General features: G+C 43.9%; 1 long non-coding RNA gene across 1 annotated transcript in view; it reads right to left on the bottom strand.

The window, feature by feature from the left end:
• The window catches only part of LOC144151536 (uncharacterized), a 69,994-nt gene extending 59,590 nt beyond the window's left edge, over positions 1–10,404 (bottom strand). The window contains exon 1 of the long non-coding RNA XR_013318892.1: positions 10,280–10,404. This is a non-coding gene — a long non-coding RNA (uncharacterized LOC144151536). The remainder of the gene's footprint in view (positions 1–10,279) is intronic.
• Between the last annotated feature and the right edge of the window lie 5,131 nt (positions 10,405–15,535).

The following is a 15,535-nucleotide window of genomic DNA, read 5'->3' as shown; positions in this document are numbered from 1 at the left end:
GCAGCAACGTACACCGCGAAAGGGCAAGGCCAGGTCGCACACATGTGGCCAGGTCTTTCGTTCGCTTTTCCAGCCTTGAGTGGAGTGCGGGATCCATGTCCATGGTGTCAACAAAGATGAAAAGGCTAAAAGAACTTGCCCGTAGCTGACGGCAGTCTGAGGAGCGCATTAGCGGAAGTACGTCACCGCTGAGGAGCCCAGCATTATGGGAGGGAAGGCTCTCGCGCCGACAACAGCGAATAAAAACTTGAAAGGAGGAGGAAATACGGCGCGACGATAATGCGCGGTTTTTGATTTACGATTTCTAAGCTAACATTCATCGCTTTAACAAATTCTTGCAGGAGGGGATTGCTAATACATTCATTTATTTGCTTACTTGTACATCCATGCATCGGTGGAAGGTATTTAAGGACCCCTTTAATGAAGAATACCTCAGTAAACTAAGATTACCTAATGACGTTGCCTTGCTAAGTAACTCGGGGGACAATTTGCAAAGCATGCTTTCCGAACTGGACAAACGCCCGAATAAAAATATATTAGAAAATAAAAACCTCTGTAGGCTGTAGTGTTTAGGGCGTTGACCATATTGATGATTTACTTCAACAGGTTTTATCCTCAGCGTAGCTCCGCCTGGTCAGGGCTCGTATGCGGGTACTTCACGGGAAATGGCACTCCATTTACTGATTGGATTATGTCATAACTACAAATGTATCGTGACTTAGTAACACTCAGAGACACCCTCCTCGCGAAACGTGGCTTTCTCCCAACAATATCTTGTTTATCCGAAATTTACCTGCTTTTTATTTGCATCGGCACTGTTGGCAATAAATTTCTCCAATTCCGTCACAATTACGCGCACATTTTTTTTGTTTTCCCTGAATCTGAGAATAAAACTTATGCAGTCAACTTTGATTTGCAAAATGTTGTGTCTTCTTGTATATGATTACTTTCCCTGTAGGTTGACCTTCACTGGGTAAATAGAAGTATCTTTTGAGGCTTTACACATGCGGTCCGTATCGTCGGAGATACGTTCACATTATCTTGACGGGATAACGCTTGTCGAAGGAGCTTAGGGGGATAGGCTAGCGCACACACCCGACTAAAAATTGAATTCTTTTTCATTATATTGCCAAAATATCCCACCATTCTCCAAAAATGTCTGCACGAAGTGGTATTTTCCCTGATGCGCTCCAGAAGCCACCTAAAAATGGTGCCACACTTACCAGATTTCGGCCTTGCCTAGTCACGGCAAATTTTGTGCTATGGAAAATATTATTTTATTTGTTATTTTGAAAGGGGACAAATACATTCACTGTTATAAATACCTTAAAATTTAGCATCCCGTTACTTCAACTTAGCGGTTGTTCAGTATATGACCCAAGGACGCTGCGTAAGTTAAATTGGGATTGCGCATGCAGTGACGCCTAAATTATGCTTGCGCGTACGTAATTATTTTTCAGACATGTTAGAGCAATCATTCACGCCTGAAAAGCGCTTGGCTAGCAGCACTGAGTGGCTTTTCTCCAGATCCGCGCAAGCTCAATTTCAAAAAACAAAACAACTTTGAGGTTGGACTTCTTAAAACACAATTTCCGCTTACAAAATCAACATTTTCGCATCAACTATTCAACTGTTTTAAATAATTTTGTATGAGTTGATTCCCAATGGTAGCCACACACACATAAACCAAAATAAGTAAGTTGTAATAACAATTGGTTTTTTATTCACCATTCCCTCGGTCCAAAATAAATAAACTTTGAGCGTGGGCAGAGTAAATAGGGTTTTTTCAACGGTTGTTGTTAAGTAATCGTCAGGTTCAAAAGAAAGACTGAACAATTTACCGGAAATAGAAAATGTTTCGGCTCTGCGCCTGTAAACTAAATTTTCGGAAAATGTTCCTTACGCCTACAAGAAAAACTAAAAACTGAAGAATAGAAATATAAAAAAATATTTAGTATTTCTGTATAAAATTATACGCACGGTAGTAGAAACACATCCTACAAAATGTCAAGTTCATTGCTTGAAAAGCAGCGATGTTAGCCGAAGATGTTGTTTGAAACCTACGTCCAATATTCGTCTACTATCCGTCCCTTATTATAAAAACGTGATCAGAAACATGTTCGAAAATCAAAGCAAATTGAGCCCCTTGAAAGTAATTTGGTGTGGAATTTACCTGTTTTATTACAAGGTCGTCTTCCTGGGGGGTGTATGCAGAGTCTGCGGCATCTGGTGCTATATATATCCCGATTCTTTTCTCATATATTCCGAACGAAACCCGCGATTTCAAATGCACCATACTTTGTCGATATGCCGCAGTACACTGAATTCATTCGTTAGGTCCTATCATATGTTCCACCACGAGAAAGCCGCTCGTGTCAAGAAGCTCCTGCCATTATTACAAGGTTAATCCGCTGAGGAATATTTGTGTTCTCTATGGTACAAAAAAAGCCTTGCAGTCCAATTGGCGTATTGGTGTACTAGACGTCACCCGTGCATAAAGGCGATCTGTAAAACGCTACGATGCAATCAGTGCCCAGCTAATTGGAGCTAGCTTTTTCTCAGAGCTAGACAAAATATACCTATACCACAAGGTGCTTCTTTGTTCTGCGGATAATTTGCAATAGGCCTACGCGCTCTGCTTTTTGGGGATTAAGAAAAATGGCTATGGCTCACCAATTCTTCATTCTTTTATGCGCACGAAGCGTCGCAAAAGTATTCCAGGATCACGAGGGCTCCTTCCCCATTCTTTGTTCCTGACTTACTGGTACAGCGATCACACGGTTCGGGCATTTTATTTATTTTATTTTACTCATTTTTACCCTTACAGCTTACAAGAAGCGTTATAGACGGGAGGGGCTATGTCATTAGTAGAATACAAGGCACGCAAGGAAAGGGAACTCCAATAAATAAACTAAGAACAAGAAGTCATGAGCCAAGACAAGCATGTTACGGTAGTATAACAAGTAGAAAGTGAATGTGATGGAAAATAAAAAACACACACTGCTTAGCAAGAATGCAAGTATAAAGGAACATAACGAAGAACTCACAAATACACTGCTGGGCGAAAATTCAGAGGTTATTTTAGTGCGCACACTTTCACGTCACCACCATAAAGGGAAAAAGATATCTTAAGCAGATACGGCTTAGGGGCGTACGTTTTAGATGAGGTTTGTAACAGCAACGCGAAAAAGATGAGTGTGTGTGATAGTGCCCATTGAGGCAGGCAGATTATTCCAATCAGCGCACCTTTTTGGGAAGAAACGAATCACTGAATTACTGCTCGTATTGCGCTGAAATGGAATGCAAACTTTATGGTGGTCAGCACGGGTAGAAGTAACAGAAGGAAATGCGATTAAACGTGATAGCAGAGATGATTGTGGTAATATATGTTGTGAAACAAGCGTAGTCGAGAAAGCTTCCTGTGAGAGGCAAAACAGGGAATGTTGAGTGTGGCCTTCATTAGTAACGCTTGCTGTGGGTTGGTAGTTGGAAAGAATGAAGCGGATTGAGTGGTTCGGAGAGCTTTCGAAATTATTTGTTAATGTAACGTTGTGGGGGTCTTAAGCAGAAGTGGCGAATTCTAGGTTAGTTTGAACGTAAGTGAAATACACTTGTTTTTAAGTGAAGGTGGCGCAAGAGGGGAGTTAAGTTTCAGGTATCCCAGCATACGGTTCGATTTTGAAACCATATACTCGATATGCCGTTTCCAGGAAAGGTAATTAGGCATAGGTATACCAAGGTACTTGTATGAAACTACGGAATCAAAGAGAATATCGTTAAGAAAATGGTTTTCACAGGATGATTGGATGCACAAAATTCTTATTTATTTAGATTTAAAAAGGTTCAGAGTCATATGCGAGAACCTACACAACGCAGTGATATTCTCGAGGTCAGCCTGTAGTGCTGTGATATCTGAGTTTGTAGTTTGCTTACAGTACACAACGCAATAATCGGCAAAAAGATAGAGAGAACTGGATACAATTTCTAGCAAGGTCGTTGATGTGGAATAAGAAGAGAAATTGTAATAAAACAGATCCTTGAGGCGCATGGCACCGGATGAAGGTAAGTTCGTTTTATTAGAGAAAACATACTTAGTTCTATTATTTAGGAAGCCAATAATCCACTGGAAGGCTTGACAATCGATGCCTAACCGGCGGAGTTTTAGTTTTACAAGTTGATGGCTAACTGGGCCGAAGGCTATAGCAAAATTCAAAAGTACAAATTCGGTTTCCAATCCAGACTCAACAAATGTGTGCAAGTCGTTAGTGAACGTTAGAACTTGCGTTTCACAAAAAATAATGCTTTCGAAATTCAGCCTGAGACGGGTGGAAAAAATTATTCGATTGAAGGAAGTAACCAGGTGCGTAAAAACGTAGTGTTCAAGAAGTATGCATGGCAAAAATGTGAGTGAGATTGGAAGGGATTTAGATGGGTTTCGCATGTCTCCATAATGGTGAAGCGGAACTAGTTTGCGAGTTTTCCAATCAGTCGGCAAACATCCATCGTTAGGAGATTTGCCGATTGAACGCTCCTTTGTTTCCTTTATAAGTTTAAACATTTCAGTGTTTGATTTATATACAGGTCCAGGAGTTTCTTCAAGTCACCACACCTTAACAACAAAAGGGCACAGAATATGTCAAACGCCGCTTTAAGATTTTGAAGCACGAATATAAATCTGTTTCCTGACTTCAAACACTGAATAATTACAAAGGATTGACAAACCTGTGCAAAGAAGACGTGTTGTGAATTGTTGGTCATTCTAGTGGTGCCTCTATGCCCACTAAATAGCGAGCACGCGAACTCAGCTTTTAAATGTACCGATGAAAGGGTGGCCGATGTTACTGAGGCTGCGCGGACGAAGATTGGGAGCAGGTGCGCAGGATCGGTAGTGTACGTAGAGGACAACGACGCTCCGCAGATAAACGTGGGTAGTAGATAATCCGTCGACAGGCTGGGCGCATCGTCGAAGCGTGTTGCAGGGTGCCGTACCGACCCCGTAAGGAGGCCTAGGATCTGCACAAAGAAGTCGAGTAATGAATTGTCGGCCATTCTAGTAGTACCTTCATGCCCACTGAGTAGCAAGCATACGAACACAGCTTTTAAATGTCCGGGCGGAAAGGTGGCCGATGTCACTGAGGCTGCCCTATCGAAGATGGGGAACAGGTGCGCTGTCTCAGTAGTGTCCGTAGAGCACAACCACGCTCCGCAGATAAGCGTGGGTAGTAGGTCATCAGTCGACAGTCTGGGCCCATCGTCGAAGCTTTTTGCAGGGTACAGTACCGACCATGTAAGCAGGCCTAGGATCTACGCAAAGACGAGTATTGAATTGTTAGTCATTCCAGTCGTCCTTCATGCCCATTTATGAGGTAATGACGGGTGAACCGTAAGCAAGCTTTCCCGTATTGCCAAATACGCCCCAGGCCCAGACGGTGTTATATTGCTTATTATAGAGATGTTTTTGACTGAGCACTTGAAGAACTACTGACCATTTTCAGCCACTCGTTGCTTTAGTACAGCATTCGTTTCCAATGGCGTGTGTATGATTTCATTGATTACCTTAGAAACGGAATCCAGGATATTCATTGTACAATACAAGAACTCAAAACCTTCTGAAGTTATTGAGAGGGTCTCAACTTCCTTAAATGAGAAAATTTTAACCACTGGTTTTTGTGTCATAGTAACATGGGTGTTAGTATAGGCAGCCGCAAGGTCCCGCGCCACAAATATCTGAAACCCGCCTGCAGATTCGAGATGGCGCTTGAGAGACGTGGCATCACTCTTTAAACAGGAATTGTACTAAAGCTCATTACAGCGTTGAGAACTGCATTTATTTAGAAAACATTGTTCACTGATCTTTCCCGGACGATATTCATTCGTATCCCCCGGGATGGCTCAGTGGTTAAGCCCTTGTGCTGCTGAGCCCAAAAACGTGGGTTCGATTCCCGCCCGTGGCAGCCGCTTCTCTGATGTAGGCGAGAAGCAACAACGCCCGTGTGTTTTTCAGCTGAAATACTCTTTCCCTAACATAAACTATATATCCGCACTACTACTATGAAATGCCCAGCCTAGTTTTGGCTACGCCCCGTGCGAGGCGGTCTGTTTTTCTTGGTGTTCTGTTCTTCCACTGAATTATGCTTGCTACGCCGCTTAGTGCCAGACCCGGTGCAGCTCTGCGCAACCACAAAACCACAAAGCAAAGGGGTTCACGGTAGCAACGGAACGCACCCTGCTCCCTACCATCAAATATGGCTTTTGTTTACGGTAGGTGGCGCTGCATGCGGATGATATCAAAGCCGAACTTTATTAACATTAGCGATTCCAATACGGCATGCTGAATATGCCAGGCGTGCTGCGCGCGATTGCGCCGGTTTTGCTCAATGTGTATTGGGCGCTCCAATATCACTGCTTTCTTACCCCAAGCAGCTTGAAATTATGGTGTCGGCAGACTAGGGCCTTCTGGAATAGTGCCCCTGATCACATAACCAAACAAGTGGTGTTTTGATATTAGGATAAACAAGGTCTTGTGTGAGTCTCCCCCCTCTGCTTCCCCCCCCCCCAAGCAATGTGTTTCTTAAGGCTTAAAATGCCAAATATCCATTTTATGCGCTCGCATTATCATTACACGCAATGTCTGCACCTTAAGAAGCCACCAGATACATAGGACACTTCTCGTGGAAGCATCCATGCCGTAGGTAGATTGTAAGATAGCAAGCTGCGCCCCACACCCTGATAAATTAAGGAAGGTAACTAAGTGACGTCTTCGCTGAAATCCAATAGGCATAGGTGATTTATTTCGGACAAACCGCGAGTCAGATGGTAGGACTTCCTTATTGAACATCTCTCAGGATTTTCGGATAATTTATGACCGCTGGGTAGTATATTACTTCCTGTCAATGGTGCTCTGAGCGCTGCTAAGGCTATGCATGAATAGAAGTCTGTCGAACATTTGCAGTCTGACGGGTGTGGACAGAGTTCTCATTGTGTAGTTTGCGACTGGCCGGGAGAACTTTCACCTGTAGAGTGAACGTTCTCAGGCTCAGGGTAATTTAGGAAGTTAATAATCACACATATGAACGTCAGAAAAATACCTTTTAAAAAGGACACAGTGCAACAGTGTTTGTGCAAAAAGTGACTTCCTTGTACCTCATGACGGTACCGCACTCTATACATCTGCTTCACTGCACTGAAAATATTTTACGCAGTGAGATTATTTTTAGTTTAGGACGTTGAATCCCCAGACCTTTCGGGAAATAAAAATTTTTCTAAAGAATATAATGAAGCGTTGTCTGTAGAATCATTACTCTGGGCCTTCACTAACCAGCATACTATGAATGTAACAAATATATAACAGAGTTATAAATGAGTACGACAAGACAGATGAGAGCGCGCACGTAGCACACCCATTTTGTGCAGAGCCTTCATTGTCTCTTTTGTTCATGTAACAGCTTCACAGGGTTCCTGGCTTCACTGAGACACTGTTGCCTCATGCGCATAGCGACGTAATACCTCAATATCTTGGCTATGGCCTCATATTTGCGCTCATCGCATAGAAAGGTCAGAGAAAATTTGTCCATAACGTGCCCAATTGCCGACCGAAAAATGCCGCAGTCATTCCTGTGTGCTTAAAAGTATACTTCGGCGCAGCGAAGCATCCCTAAAGGCGTGATTTCTTTTGCGTGAGGCCCCCTAGCGTCTTCGAGAGTGTACGGGACGCCTCCTGCCTTGTCGCAGTTGCCACAGAAAGTGCGTGAATGCACTTTGTGCAGGGACGCAGTTTTGTCATTTTGCGACTTTCAAATCCGGTCACATTTGCATAGTACAACAAGGCGTCAACCACTTCGGCCCCGTCCCAATCCTCTGCTACAACTTCGTCACAATCTTACTCTTCTGTGTCAATTACACCATCTAGCTGTGCCTTGAGCTGGTTCAAAAGCGACTATTAGATTTCTTGCTTCTGACTGCGACTCTAGAAGCCGCTAAATCCAGCAGCGGGCTTTCTTATCGTGCTTCGCAGTTAGTTCCCGACTTTATGCGGCTCCAGGAAGCTGTACACGGCAAGCATTGTGGGCACTTGCAGAAACGTCGGCATAATAGGGGGGTTGTTGTCCCTTCCTGCTCGTCCGGATTTCCCAGAAAAATTGTTGCACGGGTTCCTGAATAAATTTCGCAGTAGGAACATATTGAACCCAAACTCTGTCAGCAGACGTTCTGTCAGACTTCGTGAAAACGAGATGGTTACCCGGACGCCTTCGGCCGTTGATGGAGTAACAAACATGTCCTTGATGATACCTCCACACATCAATTCGCGTTCCAATTCATCAAGCGACTTTATAAATTCCATGACTGCAGAAACACCCTTGATTCCTTTGGGCACAGCCTCACTGAGATGGCGCCTGTTCATTCTGACATAGAGGTCATTCGTGCGTTCAGTGAACGCGATGGTGACCGCCGCCTGCGGCCCGCTGAACAAGTTGCGTGCTGTGCAGTATTTGACTGCCGAAGCCATAGGCCGACTGAGCACTTCAGTTGCAAGTTTTTGAGGTCCATGCTTGAGGCGTTTACTAGGCTGGACGTTATTTTAGGGCAGACCTTCCAGCCTCCTGCATTCTCCAGGTCTTATGTGTAGACCGCCACGTAATACCGCTATTTCACCCGCTGTTCTTCTGATTTGAGCAGGTGCTGTTTCACTAGTACATTCCTGATACACCTAAAAAGGTGCGGTACATTGGAGAACACTAAACCTTTCTGTCTCCAGATATCAGGTGTCCAAAGAAATGCTTCGGTACGCCAACACTAATTTTCGGCACTTGGAAATGCAATGTGTCTTCGAAACTGTTTGACATCTTTGATTCACTCGGATAGTAGAGAAGACAAATTGTTGGTCGCATCTTTCTTTACAAGAAGTTGACGAGGCATTCTACATCTTCATTCAATGAAAGGTGGATAGTTTTACCTGCCGTGTGTAAAGTTCCCGCCGAGAGACACCCAGATAAGGGTTCAGATAAATCTACCTCCGAATGGCCGATCCCTGTCCTAAAGTTTCGAGAGAGAAATATTGCTGAATTATCGGTCAAACCAATAAAGGAAAGGAGCATATTGACAAAACAATAAAATTTAAGTGCCTGCGTTGATCCTACACCCAAGTTCATTCAAGGGAGTGTGTTTAGAATGCACTAACACACCGTAGCTTGCTTGGCCATAGAGGTGTTAGGCAAAGACAGCTTTTCTTTTAATGCGATGTGTGCGTTAAATTAAAGACCACAATAAAGTTCTTAAAGTTCTCCGAAGTATGCGAAAGCACTCTCATTGAAACGAAGTATTGGATCAGACGGAATTTCAAGGTTATAGTTTTCAGAACAGAAGACAGGGCAGAGAACACGGGACACGGAACATTTACACAGAACATTCCTGCATCCATGAAAGATGCAGTTTTAGTCCCCGTATTCAAGAAGCTCAAACGTTGACAGCTGCATTATTCATATTTATATGTAGAATTATCAGCCGATGTACAGTGATATTCAAACTGAAATAGTTATATTATTGTCGCCGAACGTAATACTAGGCGTATTTCGTTGTATTTACAATTATTACGCTGTTCCTATGTTACATCTACGTATTATCTACTACGTAATAAATAAATGCCGACTAACAATTAGGCGACCGTCGAGTCGGCAGATCAGCCCTGAGCTGACAATAACATCTGTGAGGGCTGTGAGGGTGACTGAACAGTTTGCGTATGACGGAGCTAATAAAAGTAAATTGATTTTATGTTATGAAACCAACGGCAACTCGCTTGCTTTTATTTTGAGGCATTCTTCTTGGGTACAACGAAACAAAAATAGGTTATATAACAGCTGACCATCTGTTTCAGCAGAATTCAAAACCTAATATTCCTGCTTTGTGCCTGTCACCACGTTGTCAGTAACCAAATAAATGCGGCTTCCTTTTATTTTCTAGTAAATCGTATTTTCAAATTTCTTCCTTCGTTTTTACTCTCTTGTGTGGTTAGTTGTGCCCTCAGAAAAGGGCTGTCCTTCGAGGGGTTCATAGAACCTTTCATCCGCAACGGCAATTTAAAACCTCAGTCGAATTCAATAACATTATCGCATTGTTGCTAAAAAAGTAATGTGGTAGTACCCAATCATGAGTATCTTGAAACGCATTCTCCTAATGACGATCGCAGCAGCCCTCTGGCACGAGCAACCTTGGGGGTATGTGTTGGGTCTTTTAATTTTTAACGAATTAGCTTTTAATAAACCAGTAAAGCGATGGTACTTACCCTCCTCCTCACCCGAACGAACGATCGGATCCGAAATGCAGTTTGAAGAAAGCAGCATCGTAAAAAGCACAGGGGCAATAATTGCAGCCCATATCATGTTTTCAGTTTGTGATTGTGTATTTGCTCTTGGTTATCTGGAAAAAGTAGTTTCCGGTATTTCAACCTTAAAATTGTTCATGAGAGTTTGGCAACAAGCACAAAACATGGAAACGTAATGTTGCATAAAATTGCTTGTGCTCACTCACGCTAACGAGAACTAGTAATTGTATTTATCTGTATTCATATCTCCTAGCCCTGTAATTTATCCTGTGCCAGTACACGCTTCAATGTATTTCCAGACATATTTGCAGGCTATTGTTGATACTCACCACATTTACCTCTCAATAAAACATACACATGTATTAGGCTCTGCGTGTATACCTTGCAAGCAGCTGTTAAAGGAGTTTGTCCTCGTTCTAAGTTGTTTTGTTGCTATCTTGATGCGATATTCACCCAAACCTACGTTCGTACTTGATCAGCTTGAAGTGCCAAACCCAGCTTCCTCTTCTGCAACGGGGAGCAGCAAACACATTTTAATATTGACATAAATGTTGTTCAATGCCACCAACATTCTCTGACGACAGGATAAAAGAAAGACGCTAACAAAGTGCTGATTTCCGTTTTCTGTTTTAGGCGTGTTTATGAGTCCTAGTGCTGCGAGCGTAGCATTGAACTTATTTGGTCACATAAAGTGATACTGGGGGACTATTTGCTACTGGAAATAGTAGAACCTCGATCTTTTTAAAGTTTTGACCGTCCATGTGTCTATTCATGAAGCCAATGGGACTTAATGAGCGGCCATAACGGAGTTCTTATGCCCTTTTGCCATAAGAACGAATATGAAAGGCTTCTTTGGAAACGACACGTTTGGAAACACTTAAACCGGGATGAAGCAAACCGCTTTTACGATTCAAGGTGGAGAAGGTACAAATGCGCTATGCGGCACTGGTTTTGTATGGTAATGCGAAATTACTAGTACCAAAGTATTATGACTCTTTTGGGCAAAAATTTTGCATCGGGCCGTGAACACAGCGAGAGACAGAATAGCACAAAACAAAAGTAGAGAAGAAAGAGCTCGTAGAGACAGCTGTCACCCAACCGCGTCGGGACAGGGGCTAAGGTGTCGTGCTGCTGAGCCCAAGGAATAATGTTTGATTCCCTAATGTGGTGGTAGCTTTTCTGGTAAGGCGAGAAGCAAACACGCCCGTGTGTCAAAATTTCAGCGCACGTTAGAGATCTCTGTTTGACCAAAATTGATCCTGAGCCCTCCATTACCTTGCGTTTCATATACCAGGTGTGGTTTCGGCACATAATACCCCAAAATTCGATTTGATTGTTGAGATGAAGACGTTGATAAGAATGCAAGAGGACATTTGTTCTTCAGCTGTTTTTTTATTTTACTCATTTTCTAAGTTACCTTCATGCTCTCTGCTTGGTAATTGTTGGCCGGCAAGCGCCTAATGGCTAACGGGTGAACGCCGTCTCCAAACTGTTGTTATACATGCGGTGTAATTGCTGGGTGCAGCCTGAGCTCTAGGTAGCGGCACCTGAGCTTAAAATTACTTTTCCACATCTTGTCGATGTTTGTCACTGTTGATGCGTACTGTGAAAGGGAGCGTGCAGCTATTACATGGCTTAGTAGATGTCAAACGAACGCTGAATGTGTTGTACGCCGACGTGATACCAAAAGGGCTTAACAACAGAAGAAGATTTTTGGGAATTCCTTATGATCCACCATGAATCTTTCTTCTTTTTCTGGGACACCTGTTTTCATTCATGGTGCGTAGTCAATTTTGGATACTTTATTAGCCAATATCATGCATTTCTGGTTTCAACAAAAACAATTAACCCGAAAGTGTATGCGACTTCAGGTTTCTCGACCACAACTATGTGCCCCTCGATAACCACCTTGTTATGGTGCTGCGGTTAAACCCAGAAATCGGCGCCTACTCAGCACACATGCTTCCAAAAATGTATACAAATATTGGAATGTGCTATTGTGGAGGTATACAAGCCATTTTCTCGTCTGTTGTCTCTCCGTATAAAATAAAAGACATTTTAAACAACGAAACTTTCTCTTACAGCATTTGTTGCGTACCAACTTCCCATTACAAATCTATTAGATGCTAACTGGCCATGAAGTTGACGCTTGGTCAAAAACAACAAATGGTGACACTTACTTTAAATTCTAGTTTATTTTCGCAGACAACGCTGTAACGCTAAGCATACTCGTCTCATTCCTATGTTTTTTATAGCCGCTCCAGCTAGGGTCAAAGTTTGACCTGCAGTATTTGTGAATAAACAAATAAAATAAAAATAATGCTCGTGCACGTTGTGCACTCCGGTGCGGCGAGTGCTGAAAGAAAGTATTTTGATGCAATGAAGCGTATGTAAAACGTCCCTACAGATTGTAAAACATAGAGCCATCCTGCTTTCGTACGAACGTTGCGTGCAAACTATGTCCCCAGACTACCAGTACAAAAAGAAAAATAAAACAATACAAACCTCAACTGGCTTTGGGGTTAATCTTATAATACAATGAATATTACACTTATGCAATGGATATGATGCGAAAGGTTGAGTGTCGAATTGCTGAATGTGTCCTGTTAATATATCATCACTCTTTATCTTGATTTAAGGTATACGGCTTGGTTACTGTGAATCACTGGTTTCGCATCGCCGATACAAGACCCTTCGGTGGGACGTACTTAAATATTCCTGGCATTGCTAGTTCTGTCATACGAATGCTCAAATTACTAATGTAAGCGGAAGTACGTGTCTCCCAAAGTTAAGTGGGCATAAGTACATGTCTACTATACAAAGCAATCCTTGGAGGATGCCGATGGTACGAGAGGTTATCGTGCCCTCTGAAAGGTTGCAGAAACCAAGGAAGCTTCGAGATGAAAAAGCATTTACGAGTGTTTTAAATTAGCTGCCATACAAAAGAAAACTAGCGGACTGAACACCTAAGTGTAAAGCGACAAAGTACGAGTTGGCGAGAACGTTTTTGCTTGTTTCACGTATGCTAAGTAGTTTACAAGTACCTTCCAGCCATTCTTACGAATGCCACAACGACACGTTGCAACGGCGTAAAAATTAAAACGGCTTACGATTACACCACACCGTAATGCAAAATTTGAGTGCAGCACGCAATTCTGATTCTTCTTGGCGACGGGGACGCATAGCTGCTGCTTCGACGGCGGCCACCTCTGGATTCTGGCATTGGTGGTGCTAAGCCTCTGCTTGGGCAGCTCCTTTAGCTGCAGCGGAAGACGAAACACTTCCTTTGTCTCAGGGACTTGCCGCGTCATAGGCGAACGGACAACGGCACGCGCAACTCTGGTGCTATCTCGTAGTGGGTCGCCGCTGCGGGTCACGTCTCGGGCGGCACCATCGGCACACCACCCTCATCCTCACACCTTCGACAGACTGTCTTCTGCCGCTTTTCTCCTCGTTTTATGTTCTGCATCCTCCTGATTCTCCAGTACATTGGAGGACGACGGCGCGGAACACTGTGAATCCAGAGGAGCGGCTGCTTAATATCTGTGCTCTAAAATAGAGGCAAGAAATAAAGAATGCATAAGGGCATACAAAACTGAATGAAGTATGAACACTTGCGGTTGAGATGATGCAAGCATAAGGTCGCACCTCGCAAAAGGGATCACAACAATCTGGTTGAACCGAAAATTGCGCGCCATTGGAATTTCTCGGAATATGCCTTCACGCGACCAAATGATCTTCCTAAAGAGTGCCAAGGAATAGGGGTGTCAGCAGGCAGTGGCGTTACTAGAAAGAATGTAAGACAAGGAATGGTTTCGCGCACTGCTATCGTTGTCGATTACATCAGACTTTTCGGAGCCAGTTGCTCGTCTTTCTGTTTGGCTGAATGCTTTCGCCGCCAAGAGATTTATACGTTACCTGAGCGCGTAAGCATTCTACAATGGTGTGCATGAGCATCCCTTTACGCTATGTTTTGTACTAATTGGTATAATAACGCAGATGTCGGTGTAACATTTGGTGCATTGGCCGTGAGGTCCTCATGGCTCCATGTATTGGAGTGCACAGAAGCGGTAATGCCAGGAGGCATAACCGTTACAAGTAAAAGTGGAAGCGCGAAACTTGCTGTGGGGATTATTTTTTAATGTGCCGATGCCGACGTGATAGAGCGTAACGCCTGGCACCGCTTGTATACCCCGCTGCTTTGAAAGCGCTACTCAAGCGGTTCTGTCAGCGCTGCAACCGTTTTATTACCCAGTTTTGGCGTGATTGAGACGTATAGTCATGGATTTTTGAAATACAAACCCCAGAGCGCATCGCCGCATATACCGGTGCCGCCACCTGGCAGCGGCCAGGGAAGACGCGCGGACGTGTGCAGTTGAGATGTCGCGAGCGAGGCCGCTTGTCCCACTGCGATATGTTGCCCTCTGCTCGCTCGCATGCTTGCCTCGTCGCCATGCCGCAAGAGCGCTGAAAACAATTGTTGGCAATGCGACGCGAGATAGTATCTGGGGGCACTGCATGCTCTGCTCAAACGAGCGCCTGCTCCTCGTGTGTGCCGGCGTGATATTGCAGACATATGTTTTCACGTGGAAAGCATTAAATTTAGCAGATCAACACTTGGGTCGCGCCCAAACCATGCTCCGCAGATTTCTAGAAGCACTGATCAGGTTCCTGGCAAAAGAAAAAAACAAAAAATCAGGTCGCCGAAAATTGTTGTGCAAGGGCAACTGGCTTTTAGAATGGTTGGACCTGCCTATCTTCTAATTTCTGTGAATATTAAAATTCTACCAGTAATTTGCCCAGCCCACACAATGCTTGCAGTTAATGTATATCGTTGGAGACTAATTCCGGTGGTATATCTATTGTTTGCTGCACCGAATCCGCGAACTGCCGCATTCATGACTCCGTCCAACAAAGGCGCGGCAAGGAATTACGCGCCGCATTGCTCTCAACTCGACCAACCCCTTCAGCTGCAGCGGCGGTAGTACTTTCAGCGCTTGCAGCTCTCTTGCGGCATGGCGACAAGGCGGGCATGCGAGCGAGGAGATGGCGACATATTGCAGTGGGGCAAGCACCCTCACACCCAACATCTGAACTGCGCATGTCCGTGCGTTTTTGACCGCCGCTGCCAGGTGACCGCACCGGTATCTTCGGCCATGCGCTCCACTGTTCTTATTTGAATTGTCCATGACAGTACTTTCCCAATCATGTATGTAA

Source organism: Haemaphysalis longicornis, unplaced genomic scaffold (genome assembly GCF_048455015.1).
Source record: "Haemaphysalis longicornis isolate Haplotype H1 unplaced genomic scaffold, Haemaphysalis longicornis Haplotype H1 scaffold_9, whole genome shotgun sequence".
In the NCBI taxonomy this organism is placed as follows: domain Eukaryota; kingdom Metazoa; phylum Arthropoda; class Arachnida; order Ixodida; family Ixodidae; genus Haemaphysalis; species Haemaphysalis longicornis.
Note: the sequence above shows the minus strand (reverse complement) of the source record. Positions and strands in the feature narration are given on the sequence as shown.